Below are 14,115 nucleotides of genomic sequence, written 5' to 3' on the forward strand. Positions count from 1 at the left end.
GAGGAACAGGACTCCTTCCTCGATGGCATGTGTTGATTTCAGAGGCAGAGGTGGTCAATGCGGAGAACAATGGAATTTTCCTGGGAACTGGGCTGTAATGAGAGGTACCAGCCATGATTATAACCCACCATCTCTTCCCCAATCCTTTCCTTTCAGTTTCTGAAGATAAGGCAGAAAACAATCTTCTCTGAAGATACTTGATAACAATTCCATAGAACAAAAACACATGCTTTATGTACCACTTTCAGATTTTCTGATCTTAGTTCAGCTGGTGGATGAGCTGATTGATGCTTCTGCCCCATATCCCATCTCCTTGAGGAAGCTCACTCTATTCTTGGTAGCATGATGGGCCACAGAGAGGTGGAAAGGGTGCAAGAACCAAGCGAGTGCCTGGAAATACTCCCCTGGAAGGCAATTTTATGAATGAGTTCTTCCAGACAAATGTCACCAAACCTCCCCAGGTGCTCCTCAATCACTGTGTCATCTCTCAGGGGGATGGTCTTATTCTTGACCTCTGCTTGTCCATGTTTCAAGATGAGTTCCTGGATAGCCTTCAGATTTGGAAATCCCCAGGTCACAGAAGGTTTCACTATCCGTAGCATTTTGGGGCTTGGGGGTGACTTTGACAAATACCACTAAACATTTTCTTCAAACAAAGTCTTGCGATGGCCTTCTGCACCAGTAAACTCACCCCATCAACCCTTTGGATGGAACAACAAAGACCAAGGAATGTCTATCGGGCACTTCCAAAGCATGAGGTTTCACTAAGTCATCTGAGGTATACTTTGTCACATTGCTGCCACTGGGAATCATGTAGATGATTCCATGTCACTTAAACCTGAACTCTTAGCCTTTCCTCTGCTTCTCTGCCAAAAGCACCTGCTTTGTCTGGGCAGCTCCGAGGGCCTGATAAGCTTTCCTCTTTTTCAAGAGATTTTTCTGGAACCAAAGAGATCTTTTTTTCCTTGCTCTTCCTCCACCATCTTCCCAATGCTGTGATTATTGCTCATAATGAGTTCTTTTATTGTTGTTATTTTGTTGTTGTTTTTATAGTGTGCTGTTCATTGGTGCAAAAATTTTCAAACTAATATTTTCCTGAGGAAAAGAAATTTTGTATTCCTAACAATGCTTTAATCATAATGCCTATTTGAGCTAATATTTGGCTTCTTATTTGACAGTATACATTTTTTCCACCCTTTTACTTTCATTCTCTCTGTAACTGTATGTTACAGATGGATCTTCCTCAAGGAGCTAGGCTGTTTACCTACTCTGCTTCCATTCTTTTTGTGTTTTTTCTAGAAATTACAACATATGTTGTTAACCTAGCCTGAAGAGAGTCATTATCTTTACTCTCCTTCCAGGGAACACAAGGACCTTGGAATGCTTTTGATTCCTCTTACCTCCTTTCTTTACTCACATGTCATTTTTGTCTTTATTTCAATTCCATATATTTTATCCAATAAGATAATAAAATTTTGTTTTATACTTCATTATTAATCTGCATTACCTACATATTTATTGCTTTTTTAACACCCCTTATTTCTTGTCATCTCTTAGCTTTTCCACCAGGAGTCACTTTTCTTCAGTCTGCAGAATATCAATTAAGGTCGCCTTTAACAGAGGCAGAAACCCTAACGTGGTGAAGCACTCTGATTTTTCAATTATTCCTGAAAGATATTTTTTCTGTGCATAGAATTCCAGGTTGTCAGCTATTTCAGTTATAGACCTTACTATGCTATCTTTCTGGCTTCTGTAGTTAGGGTTAAGAAATATGTAACCACTCTTTCCAACGTAATTTGCCTTTTTAAATTTTTTTCTGGTTGCTGTTAGGATTTTCTCGTTGCCTTTATTGTTTTGAATTCAGGGCTTAATAAATTTTACCAATTCTGGGAAAATCTCAATGCTAATTCCCTTGAATAGTTGCTTCTGCTTGGTTCTTTCTTTCCTCTCCTTTATAAACTCCAACTAAGTACATGTTAGTTGGAATTGTGATGTGGATTCTACCTGTAGATTCTACCTCCATGTCTTTGAACCTCTCTTCCATATTTTCTTTTTTGACTCCTTGTTCAGAATTCTGTATAGTTTCTTATCCCTCTTCATCCACTAATCCCTTTTTGACCTTATCTAATAAGCCATCTAATGGTAAGTTATTGCATTTTTAAATTTTAGTTTTGCATTTTTTATTTTGTAGAAGTTCTGTTTGTTCTTTTTCAAATTTGCCAAGCCACTGAAGATATGTAAGTTTGCCTTTATCTCTAAGAACATAACAAGCATAGTTTTTTGTCTCTATACTTACAACACCTAAAGAATTTGAGTCTTTTATCTGTCCTGTTAATCACTTCTACTCTTTCATCATATTTTATTTTCTTCTGTGCCTTATTATTTCTGATTATACCATTCACCAATCCTATAAAATTAGGAAAAAGGTAACTTCCTACAAAGACTCACCTTTGATTGTTCCAGGTATCTAGGGTTTATATAGGATACAAAACCAACCTGCAGCTACCTACACCAAGTTCATGGCTTAGGGTTCTCTGAAGTTGAGGTGATTATAAAACCATCAAAATCTGTCAAAAGGCTGACTGCTGACCACAAGTTCGCTTTCCTTTTTATTTGGGTTCTTTTCAAAACCAAGGCAACCTTCTCTGCCTTGGGGTGAGGACACAGTTTTACTTCTGGTTTACTTTTGTCCTGACAAGTTACAGCTCCATATGGAGATGGTCTCCTATGAGACTCTCACCTTGCGCAAGCCATGTACTTTGACTCCTAACCTCCTTGTCCTACAGGGCTGCCAAACCACAGTCTATATTAGGATCAACAAATGTTCTCAGGGCAAAAGCAACTTAGATGTTCTAGTATTTTATCCAGCTCTCTAGGTTCCCAATTGATCACAGATTTTGTCCTCATAGTTCCTTTTTATCTTCTCAGCTTTTAGTGCTTTTAAGGAAATCTAAAATGTTTTCAACCTCAAAAATATATTCAACATTTAAACATTTTCAGTGGAACTTTGGTTCAAATAACCTAGCCTACCACTTTCAGAAACAGAAGTCTAACAATTTTTTTCTTCATAATAATTGAGTGAGCTAAGTTTTCCTGGATATCTATTGTATTTGCATGAGATACTCTTGGCAGAACAGGGGACATGCCAAGGATACTTTCAGATGACATATTGTCATAACCCAAAGGCTCTCTTCCCTGCTACCACAGAGATAAAATGCTTCCTACAAATATGGCGGCTCACCTATGTGATGATGCAAATTCTCTTCTTTTACTCTCTGAACCAAACTATATACCCAGCTACACATTCAATTCCTACAATTGTTACAGCAAGGGATATAACTTTTCCACATCAGGGTATACTTCCCACCTTGTAAATATGACTTTTCTGGTACTTTCTAAGAAGGTACTGCTGGGCTCTGTGTATCTCTATTCTACTTCTCTTCACTTTCTACCATGTAGTTTCCACCTGAGCTCATCTACTTAGAACAGTCTTTGCACATATTTTGAAATCTGTGAATTAAATTCATATCCAGCTTTTTCTAAAATTAGAGTTTTCAAAGTTTTTATTTTATTTTTTTCATTTTCCTTGTTGCTTTTGAATGTCTCCCAGGAAGAGAAATGGAAATACAACCCAGTGTAGTAATGTTTGTGCTCAGAGGTTCAAGTCATCCTGACTCCCCTCTTTCTCTCACATCTAATAACCAATACACCCTTTGTCAACTCTACCTTAAGATGTATTCAAACCTCTATCCTACTCAAAGCTACCATTGTATCTTATGTGGACTATTGCACAGCCTCCTAATCAGCATTCTGATTAGGAGAATCAGACTCACCTAGCAAAGTCACCCACTCTGGGCTGTCTACAAAGCTGGAGAAATGCTGGGAAGCTTTAATTCAAACACAGAACAAGCTTTCATTCACCTTAGCTGCTTTATATACCCACTACACATCCAGTTCCTATTCTCCATACATTTTTTAACACATAAACTAGATCATATCACATGTGCTCAAAATCTTCCAATAGCATCTCACTTCAGAAGCAAATCCTGTCTTCAATACAGCTTGAGACCTTGCAATCCCTTATATCCTCCTCTCCTAATATTTGTTGCATTCCAGCTGCCATATCCTCCTTGTTCTGCACACATGCCAAGCATACTCCCACCACAGGGCCTTTGCAGTTGCTGAATCCTCTGCCTAGAGTGCTCCATCTCTAGGTTTCCTTGTGGCTCACTCCCCATCATTTCATTTCCATCTCTGCTCAAATATTGTTTTATTGAGGGGCCTCCTTGAACGACCTCTCTAACATAGTATCACTGCATGATATGCCCATTCTCTATCTCTATACTGTTTTATTTTTCTTCTTGATATTTATTACCACTTTGCATATTTTTACATTTTTTTGCACTCTTGTTTGGAATTGTCCATTTTTCTTCACCAAAATACAAGCCCTAGAAGAACAGGACCTCTGACTGTTTTGATTCACTGATAAACCACAAGCATCTAGGATAGTGCCTGGCATTATGGTAAGCACTCAACAGGTATCACTCTGCCAATGCTGTAGATAGAGGAATTTCATTACAGGAAGGACCAGGCAGCTCCTTTCTTTCTGTTGCCCTGTGATCTCTCACCTCTGTGCCACTGGCTTCTTTGTTCACTAAACCACCATCCTAAGGTCACAATTTTCAGCCTGAGTCTACAATCCTTCTTACCTGAAATACCTGATTCAATACCCAAATCCCAAGTCTAGTTAGTCTGTTACGGTCCATCCAGAGTCCAATTAGTCATAGCTAAGGGTTTTAGGGAGGGGAATGTGGGTGTGTCTATCCATACACCTAGCAGAGTCACCCTCTGGGCTGTCTACAAAGCTGGAGAAATGCTGGGAAGCTTTAATTCAAACACAGAACAAGCTTTCTCTAATATATCTTCAACACTGGCAGAAAAAAAATGTACATAACTTCTATTAGATGCCTCTAACTCAAAGGCCTTCAGAGTCCTGGCAGGTAATATAAATGAGTAAGGAGGGCAAGGTGGAAATAATGGCAAACAGGGGAATTCTATGCTACATCCAAAGAGAGAAGCCACTCTACCTAGTTCCAAAGAGGAATGGGGACCCAAGGTTGTTAGATCTTCCGATGGTTCAAGAGAAACCAGAAATCTGTATTTTAGTATAAAATCTCCCACTTTTTAAAAAATGACAACTAACTTGATTTTTAAAAATTCTATGCAGAACAAATAAAACCCCTCTGCTGACAAAATTTGGCTGGGGGCTCTCAGTGTGCAACTTCTATTTTATACTGTCAGCTCAAAAATAGGACACAGGTAATTTATCACACTCAAAAGCAAAGTTTCCCAGGGGGTTCAGTGGGAAGATTTCATTAGCTGGAGTAACCAGAACTCTCAGTCCCTTTCAAAACCTCCATCTTCTCTACCAATTCTGGTACAAACTCCCACAAACTTTAACCATGAGAAAACATCTGGGCTTTAGAATCAAAAGATCTGTTCAAAAGCCAGTGCTATATCCTAGAATTCTTTACCCTCTCTGAACTTTAGTTTCCTTATCTGCAAAATGGGAATACTAATTCCCATTTTGGAAGAGTGCTAAAGAATAAATGTAAGTAATGCACCTGGCAAGTAATAGAGGCACAGATAGATAATAACTATTATTAACAGTCTAGGATCTGCCTTTACCAAAGAAAATCATGATACATGATAATTCAACAACTGTGATACACAATGTCTATAATAAGCTAATAGCACCTGCACCTCTTTGTAGAAGAAGAGAGTAAAAATGCTTTAATAAGTAGAATAAAGATGGGAAACAGCTCTGTAGGAGCCCAGGTTTTGACACCAAGGTACGTGCTTGTGAACTTAGTCCAGAATGTCTAAGTTTGTAGAAACCAGTACTAATTAAAATTCATAGACATCAATTATCTGATTATTCAAGAACTCTCACAGCTCTTGAAGCCATTTTTCGTATGCACATTACAACACGACACTGAGTCAAGTGAAGGCATGCCAGTTCCCCCAAAGGCCTGAAAAAAATGAATCCTGTAGCTCAGGGAGACACACTGGGAAAGAAAGCCAAGTATGTGCAGCAACGCTTTCTCCATGCCAGGTAGACCGCAGGAGCTGAATGGGAGTCCTCCCTCCATTGACAGATGCAGAGAAGAAGCAATCTCTGAAAGGGTGTTTCACCACCTTTGGAAAAGCCTGTCCCCTGCCATCCACATGCCCTGTGCCTTTCCAGGAGGAGCAACTCCATGAAGAGCCATGAGGTCTGAGAGAGAATGCGTAGGACACTAGGCCCTGCTCCACACAGTGCACACTTAGAGAGTCACGAGACCAGGTTGGGGCCATCCCAAAGGAAGCACAAGCTGTGCTTTCTCCAGGAGCCAAGAGAACCCTCTAGAGCTGAATCCAGAAATGTGTTTCAGCCAGCAGAGAATGCTCAGTAGGCTTCTCACCCAGGAGGTTTAAAAAGAAAGGAATTCATCTCTGATCAGCTGTACTTTCCCCTCAAGAAGGGCTGAACCTCCGACCCCCATGCCAGATTTGCCTGGTCTAGTCCTATTTCTCAGACCCTCATGGTTCCTATAATCATGCATACCCATTATCAGTTTTCCTCTGGGAAGACCCAAGCACTGGAAAACCACTTACCTCCTTCATTGCCAAGCCTCTCCTAGTAAGCAGGTGATCAGTAATTATTGATGCTATTTCTAGGTTTAAGAAAAGGGAGCTTTGGGACCAGAGGTATGGCTCAGGGAGAAAGAGCTTTCCTAGCATGCACAAGACCCTCGATTTGAGCTCCAGCACTGAAGAAAAAAAAAAAAAACAGAAGAAGAGGAAAAGGGAGGCCCAGAAATGGGACAGAGGAGTTGACAATTGCTAAAGATGTGCATGGGGTAAACAGGGATTCAGAATATTTTTTATAAATTTTTGTGTATGTTTAAAATTTTCCATAATGAAAAAAATTGTTAAAGGAAAGTAGGAGGAGGATGCAGATGCAACTTGAAAACAAAACTATGTTGTTCACTCTCTACACTGTGTCTGGACACAGAACAATCTGGGAAGTGCTCTGGCTCTCAGATCCACAGCCTAGAAGGTCATGTGCTTCTGGAGCAGAGATTGTATCTTCTAAGCAACACACTCAATGTCCTCAACAAAATAACCTTTGCAAATTTCCCTAAAACTTTTCAAAATTATTCTGGCAGGACCCAGCTTCCCTTCTTGGCCTGTGAACCCTTTGCCTCCACAAATCACCCCTCCAGCCTCTTCCCATTACAAGAGCCTCTACTCCCTGTTCCAAACTACTGTGTTGAGCAATTCAGCCATCAAAACAGTTCCTGGGTGGCAGCCGAATGCCTGGGTTTCAGCGACTTGTTTGAGTTCTCCCTCTGGATGTCAGATGTGAGGATACTTGCTTTCACTTATTTTTGGGGGGGTGAGAGGCAAGGGAACCAGGGATTGAACTCAGGGGCACTTGACCACTAAGCCACATCCCCAGCCCTATTTTGTCTTTTATTTAGAGACAGGGTCTCACTGGGTTGCTTAGCGCTTCGCTTTTGCTGAGGCTGGCTTTGAACTCTTAATCCTTCTGCCTCAGCCTCAAAGTCACTGGGATTACAGGTGTGCGCCGCTGCACCCAACTTTGCTTCCCCTTTCTTGACCCCTTGCTTTCACTTTTAAGGGGTTAGGGAATACTTTGTAGTTTCTCTGCCTTCCTCTTCTCTTCAACCTCAATTTGCTCTTCATCAAATTTTTTTAACCTCAAGTGGAGTTTCACAACTGACCTGTGCATTGTAGGATGGTCAGCAATATCTCTGGTCTCCACCCACTGGATGCCAGTAGCCCATATGCCACTCCCAGTTGTAACAACCAAAAATATCCCCAGGTTTTGCTAAATGTTCCCTGTTGGTGGGGAGGGTCCCTGGTTGAGAACCAATAGCCTTAAAGATGTTCAAAATATATGACCAAAATTGTCCTGGTTAATAATAATAATAAATTATTATTATTATTCAGTTTATTTCCATATATACCATTGGACAATGTATTTTAACTTATAAATTTGTAAATATGAGTATTTAAGAAATGTTGCATTCTAAACCAGAAATACATAAAGTAACAAGAAAAAAATGAACTTAACATTTGCAAATATGTTTTCTTTGCCTTGGTGGTTTCCTGTGTAAGTCTTATTTGCTTCTCCCAAATGATCCTGTTTTCCAGTCAATGTGGTCATCAAGGCATCTCTCGCTGAGCCCTCTTGGAATACCACACAATCTCAGTTTAAATTGGAAGAAAAGCTTCCAATGCCTTTCTCAGCACTTCCCATGACGCGTGCTGGCTCTCGAGCACATATTTAACAGGGGTCACTGGAGAACAGAATCCCCCAAAAGAGCATTTCTGAGGGGGTGGGGACGGGGGAATGTACTGCCAATGTGTTCTAGTGGTCCAGCTCTGAAACAGTTGCACCCAACTCCTCTGCATAACCCAGTGAAAGTCACACCCTTTTGCATCTGAAACCTTCCATGCCTAGAGCACCTACTTCCAGTTTTGACTTCGAGACATGGGGGTCCAGTGGATGCTCCAATGCAGGCTTCCCCTCTCTCCTCTATCACATCCTGTACCTCTGAGGCTAGAGAAACACCCAATTCCCAACCTGACTAGAAGTTTAATGAGAGGTTAAAGCAGCCAGTGTCAGAGGCTACAACACCCCTGGGGAAATGCTGTTATTTTTCTTCATCAGGCAGAGGGAGTTTCCCACTCTATTTAAATGGACACTCCCCTCTTGAGAAGAAAGGAGATCTGTTTACTGGTCTGCAGAGGCCTTGCATTAGCCGCATTTTATTGCACAGCTTTGGGAAATATGCAGACAAAACTGTCTCTCCTCCCCTCTCCACTGACTTCCCAGTTCCATCAATGGCTCTCCAAAGCCTCCATCCTCTCATACACCCAAGAGATGTGGATCTCTGATGCTGTGGGCAGACAGTCACTGGATGTAGGGGGTTCTGTCATCGGGGGTCTAGTTCCTCCTGGTCTTCTGTAGCTTCCCATTCCCTACCACTGGATACAGTCCCATCTTCTCAGATGCATGGATTTGTGAAGCAGACCAAATGTTTGCCCTTGGAGGTGTCCAAGCAGGAGTAGGATGAACAAAGGTGCCCACTTAAGGGGGCATTTATCCACTGGACAGGTAATGGAGGGAGAAGGAAGAGGGTTTTTAATTACACAACTTAAAGCATCCTTCCATCCCTGATTTGCTGTGATTCTGGGAACTCCTTGGTCTGCGATTCAGGTCCTGCCATCCTCCAACCACAAGCTTCCTGTAAAACGATACTCAAATCTTATGCTGTGCCTTATAGAGGAGGACATTTCATTCTTAGGTGCATCTACTGCTCTCTCCAGTAGACTAGTTAGCTCATTGAATTTAATGACTATTATTCCATCAATGAGGAAATGGGAGGTATGGAGATGAGGCATCTTAATAAAACCATAGATGAGTTGGTGGCAAAGTTAAGTCCAGAAGAAGAACTCCTAACTTGATTCTTGTGATGACACTGCAAAGCACTCTTATGCCCTGATGCAGAATGCAACACTCTACAAACAACAGGTAGAAATAAACACCTACAGAAAGAAGGCAGACCCACACATTGGTTAAGGATATGGACTCTGAAATCAGGTTACCTAGGCTAGGCTCTGGCTGTCATTGGCTTAATTATATGACCTGAGTTAAGCAAGGGGGCTTCAATCTAATTGCCTTAAACCCAAGGTAATGACAGTCCCTTCCTTATGGGATGGTTGTGAGAATTAGATAACTTAATAACTGTAAAACACTCTAAATAGTGCCTAGTAGCTAGGGCAGTGGCACATGCCTGTAATCCCAAAGGCTCAGGAGGCTGAGTCAGGAGAATTACAAATTTGAAGCCAGCCTCTGCAACTTAGCAAGGCCCTCAGCAACTCATCGATACCCTGTCTTAAAATTAGAAAATAAAAAAGGGACTGGAGATGTGACTTAGTGGTTAAGCACTCTTGGGTTCAATCCCTGGTACCAAAAACCAAACAAAAACACTAGTGTGTAGTAGATATGCTAATAAAATATGACATCATTATCATCCTCATAGCTCTACTATAACCCCCAAATATAACAAATACCTTGCTTTAAAAAATACAGCCTAGCAAATCAAAACTGAATCTTGTTATCTTAGAAATTCATCCAAAAAGAAATCAGTATGGAGCAAAAACTCATATGATATTAGTCCAAAAAATATATAAGTGACATAGTGACTGCAACCATTACTACCAGCAGGAATGACCTCATAAAACCTCACAGATCAAAATCATTTTAACACCTACCGCACCAAAGAATTTTTTTAAAATTACCTAGCCTCTAGCAATAATTATCTTAAGTAAAGTGGGCTGCAAATCTGTTAGAGAATTGTTTTTTCTGTGATAATATTTCTAGTAAATTGCAGCTTCTATATTAAAAGTACTGGTGTGGCAGAACTGGCATACTAATAGAAAGATTATTATAGAAAGACTATTAAAATGAATTAGATATTATTAAAGATTCAACACTACGACAGCGCCTGATTACAAAGGATTTCAAGCCTATTGCTTAATGGGCAGATGAAAGTGCTAATTAAGCCCACTCGTAAAGGATGTCCCTAGGCAGGTCTGTAAACCACAGGTAGCAAGAGGTCTTCAAACTAAATGAGGAACCAGTAATGCCTACCCAGTTGGATAAGGTCCTACTGGGAAGATGGGGGGGAAGATGGGGAGGGAACAGGAAGACCTAAGGTTTTCTGCACTGGAGGGGTAATCTAGTAAAAGTAGACAAGTATTCAAACTTAATTTGAACCGTAGCTTTTTCCCTTAACTGCTTCATCAGCAACACTTGGAATTCCTCCTTTGCTTGAGTGAAGAAAACCAAAGAACCCGCCATAAATTGGAAATCTTCAATAAACAACACAATCAAAGAGAGGCAGAAAAAGCTTTGCCATCACTACTCAAGTCTTCTCAAGCAACCAGACTACACTCTCTTCTCAGGCACCTTGGTTAAAAGCACCTCTCGCTGCAAACACAGCCTAAAGCTCTCAGTGGTTCTTAAAAAGAGTTGCTAGACTACAGGCATCAACCGTGCCGTTTCAGGATCTATTTTGCTTTCCCACCTTGTTAATTAACTAATCAGGGATGGCAAAGCACCTCACAGATATGAAGTGTCAGGAAAATGCTCAGTAATTTCGCCTACCTGGTCTAAATATCAATACTAAATTAAGAAGGGGGAAGGGTGAGAGACTGAGCTGTCCCCAGATTGCTGCAATCCGGGGCTCCCTAATGGAGAAGCGGAGAGACCCGCGTGCCCTGCAGCAGCCTCTAGCCCCAGAGCAGGGCTCTCGGCAGGACTTCTGGAAGAGAAACCTGGACCAGGGCCACCTCAGGGCAAAGGCAACGCGGCTCGCGAGGCGCATCCTCGCTGCTCAGCCTCCATCTCCCCGCATCTCTCGGATGTCAACAAACCCGGACCACAAAGTGAAACTTTCCTGGCCCCAGAGGTCGCGCCGGGTCTCTACCCCTTGCTTGGGAGCAGACAGGTGTGGGGTTGGGGTGGAGACCCCCGCCCCGAGTCCCAGGGATTGTGGAATTGGCCCGGGAGGGTGCTCAGGACCAGCTCCCTATGTCTGAAGCAGGAGGGCGGCCGGGTACCCTGCCTGCAAGGCGCGGCACCCTAGATTTGGGGGTGGGGGTGGGGAGGGCTGTTGTCCCGCCCCCCGGGACCGCCCCCGGCGGCAAGGGGAGCCGCGGCGCTGACACAGTCTGGAGGGGGCGCCCGCGCGGCGGACCGATCCCGAGAAGGGGGACCCGATGGCTCGGCAGCCACGGCCGGCCTTACCTGAGCGCCGGGCCGGAACACGGGAGGTGGCTCGGGATGCCTGATGGAGAATGCTGGCAGCAGAGCTGGCAGCCACCAGGGCCACAGCGTGCAAGGAGCCGCGGTGGCGGCGGCGGCGGGCGCGGACTGACAGCCCCAGGCCCCGCCTCCAAGCCGCGGGCCCCGCCCCCTCCGTGGCCTCGCGGCTGGCCCCGCCTCCTCCGCCCACCGCCGGGGTCAAGCTCGGTCCACCGGCGCGGAGGGCGGGGGCGCTCGATTTCGATTGGCCCTAGAGATGCCCGCCCCGCCCACTCCCCGCCCTCTCCTTGGCGGGAAGCAGCGCATGCGCAGTGGCCCGGAGGCGGGAGCCGTTATGCCAAGTGCGGTTGTGCCTGTCCGCGGCCTGAGGTATCCGAGCATCTTTCCTTATTCGGGAGGACTGGGAGCCCCGGGTACCCGGAGGAGCAAGAGTCGGACTCAAGACTTCGTGATGAGCGGTCTTCATTCACCTGTGAACGAATCTGCGGGAGGAAAACCACCCTGAATGGGCCACAGGCTCCAACCAGAGGAAGCCCTAGAAGTATGAACCACATCAGAAAACCAGCCGGCCGGCCGCGACCCCGCGCAGACCAGTGTCCCTGGCCAGCAAGTGTGAAGTGTGCTCGGGGTGTCTAGTAGATGTGGAGGTTAGCGTTGGCGTTAAGGGTCGTGTTAATCAGAGTGAGTGACAGGGAAGGAAGTAACACTTTTCTCTTCCAGCACCTTTTCCGCTCCCCTGTCTACCTTTCCCATCTCTCCCTCTGCACTGGCTCCCTAGCTTAGCCTGTAAACAAGATCAAGTCACTGAAACTCAGCAATTCCATTCCTAGTTAAATATTCAAGAGATTATGTTCGTACACACACGCAAACCTGTACACAAATGCTCAGGCAACATATTCACAAGGTCAAAAAGTAGGAACAATTGACATATCTGTTGATTGATGAATGGATACACCAATCATGGTTTCTACCTGCAACAGAATAATATTTGGTCATAAAAAGAATGAAGTTCTGATACATGCTACAACGTGGATGAACCTTGAAAACATACGAAGTGATAGAAGACAGTCACAAAAGACCACACACAGTGTGCTATTCTGGGCTTATGTGAAATGCCCAGAATAGGCAAGCCCACAGATACAGAAAGTAGATTAGTGGTTGCCAGGGAGGGACTAGGAGGAGGGGAGAATTAGGAGTGACTGCTTCATGGGTACAGAATACTTGTCATGATTGTACCACTTTGTGAATATATTAACTACCACTGAATTATACACTTTAAAACGATTTTCTAGTATCTGAATATCTTCATTTAAACATAAACAGCTCCCTGCATGCTGTGCCCCCTTCAGTTAACTAGCCATTCTCATCAAAGATCCTTGCAAAGGTACCTGCTCATTCTTACCCCCACTTCCTTGCCTCCTATTTACACATTAGCTGCCTAGAATGTGGTTTCTGCTGGCACCAGGACTCCAATCCACTCACTCCTTGAAACTACGCTTTATCTCTGACCCTGCACATTCCTCATTCCTTCCTTCCAGTCTTCCTGTCTTTTTGACTTTCTTTCTTGGCTCCTTCCAGGATCCTTCCTAGGTTATGGGTGTCGTTCCTATGAGTTCAGCTACTGTGCTTCAACTTCTAACATCCACCAGACACCTACCAGTGTTCTCAAACTTGGTGTGTTGTTAGCAACTTGCCATCTCTCCTCCCACTCCTCTCTCCCCTCTTCAGTAGTGATATCTAGTACCACTTTCTGGGACCCTTTCTGGGACTCATCCTTGGTTCTTCCCTCCGCTAAAGTCAGTCACCAGTTTTTAGCTCATAAGTATTCTTAAAATCCCTCAAGTCTCTATTCATACTACCACAGCTGTCGTCCATTACCTCTCTCTCTCTCATCTTCTTTTAAATTCCTTGGTCTTTTTTCCTCTTCAACTCTAGCTTGCAAACAGCTGTTGAAGTGGGCACCCATTGCTTCAGCTAACATACCCAGCATTCCTTTTTTATGGTAATAACACTCTGATTTTGCTTTGGGAATCCACCCTCTCCTATGATATAGGCTTGAGGAGACTGCCAACTTTAAGCCAGGTGTGGTGAAGCACACCTGTGTTCCCAGTTACTCGGGAGGCTGAGATGGGAGGATCACTTGAGTCCAAGTGATTGAGATCAGTCTGGGCAACGTGGAAGACCCTGTCTCAAAAAGGAAAAGGAAAGGG

At 43.5% G+C, this 14,115-nt stretch overlaps 1 long non-coding RNA gene and 1 pseudogene across 2 annotated transcripts in view; both read right to left on the minus strand.

Annotated features, from left to right (window-relative positions):
* Positions 1-12,001, minus strand: part of LOC139707247 (uncharacterized) — a 177,031-nt gene extending 165,030 nt beyond the window's left edge. For both annotated transcript variants that reach the window (XR_011708821.1, XR_011708822.1), the window contains exon 1: positions 11,888-12,001. This is a non-coding gene — a long non-coding RNA (uncharacterized lncRNA). The remainder of the gene's footprint in view (positions 1-11,887) is intronic.
* On the minus strand, positions 265-1,010 carry LOC114094093 (ribosomal protein uL30-like; annotated as a pseudogene).
* Positions 12,002-14,115: the final 2,114 nt, after the last annotated feature.

The sequence above is a fragment of the Marmota flaviventris genome, chromosome 10 (genome assembly GCF_047511675.1).
Source record: "Marmota flaviventris isolate mMarFla1 chromosome 10, mMarFla1.hap1, whole genome shotgun sequence".
In the NCBI taxonomy this organism is placed as follows: Eukaryota; Metazoa; Chordata; class Mammalia; order Rodentia; family Sciuridae; genus Marmota; species Marmota flaviventris.